The sequence below is a fragment of the Pinus tabuliformis genome, chromosome J (assembly GCF_031772625.1).
Source record: "Pinus tabuliformis cultivar Carrire ecotype Pingquan chromosome J, CPIR1, whole genome shotgun sequence".
Classification (NCBI taxonomy): domain Eukaryota; kingdom Viridiplantae; phylum Streptophyta; class Pinopsida; order Pinales; family Pinaceae; genus Pinus; species Pinus tabuliformis.
The window spans coordinates 1,040,992,206-1,040,993,563 of NC_142295.1; positions in this window are offsets into that span (position 1 = coordinate 1,040,992,206).

Here is a 1,358-nt window from a genome sequence, read left to right on the forward strand (position 1 = left end):
AATTAAAAGTAAAGAAATATTAGAAATTAATGTAGACTTTTAAAATTACACAATGATATTGCCATGATATTATTTATTGTTATCATTTGGTATAAGATATTTTAAAAATGTTGAAATTTTAATGCCTCATTAAAAGGGGACACTTTGTTTTGATGGTTGATTTTTAAGTTTTTGTTGCAATAGGATAAGTTGTCTTAGGCCAAGATTTGAAAAGAGCTATAGTTTTAGCCTTTAAAATAAAAATTACTCTTGGAATAATGAATCTTTTATTTACTTGTTCAATTTAAAAATTGTTTTAGTCATGTAATTTATCCATAATTTCATGGTTGGAATATGTTAAAAACTTAAAGTTTTTAATTTCATGGTTGGAATATGTTAAAAACCTAAAGTTTTTAATTTCATGGTTGGAATATGTTAAGAGCTTAAAGTTTTTATTTCATGGTTGAAAATTTTTCAAAATCTTAAGGTTTTTCTGAGTTATGATATTTTATCTTTAATGTTATTATTGAAAACAATTACAATTTTAGGGTTTTTTAGAGTCAATATATTTTATCTGATCCGAAATTGGATCTTCAAACTCTCTTAAAGCTACCCGAGCTCTGTAAAAACTCATACCCAAGTTTAAAGTCCTATGGATGTTGAAGCCTATCAGAAATAACCTCTGAACAACGACAATTTGTAGGCAGCACAGAGCAACGAGGACCTTCGGTCAAAGCGCATTGACCGTTGGCCCATTGGGACTGTGCATGGCGCAAAAATGGTAGTTGGGAGGCTTAGATAAGAAAATGGAGGCTATTTTTGATGCGCGATTAGTGCAATCACTAGGCAAAACCCCTCGAGAAGGAAAATCCCTGAGCGCATGGTCACAAGGAAAACTAGAGAACTGTGGGAAAAGCGTTAAAACCGATGGCGGGTCTTGCGCTCCAAAACCGACGGTATATCGAGGGTATCCTTAGGCGGTAAGTGGATTTGGCTGAAAGCGAGCGATTCCATTCAGTGCATGACGCATGTCCGGCGGATGAGAGAGAAAACCGCCTCTCATCGCGCACTAACAGTTGAGCAAGTCAATCGCGCGAAATAAGCCAATATTGTAGGATCTGGGGGCTCTAGATCTAACGGCGGAGATTGCGCCCGATGGGAAACCGGATTCGACGGAGAAAATAAGCTTTGGCACATAAAGGTTGAAGTTTGATTGGACCGCTGAGTTGGCGGATGAATCATTTCACAGAGTAACCGAAGTAACGAACCGTTTGAGGAAGAGTTGGCTCAGCTCGTGAGGAGACAAGTGGCCACCTCTCTATGAAGCGTTACAGTGATGATGATGTAGAGCAGGGGATCCCAAGCGGACAATAGCAGGC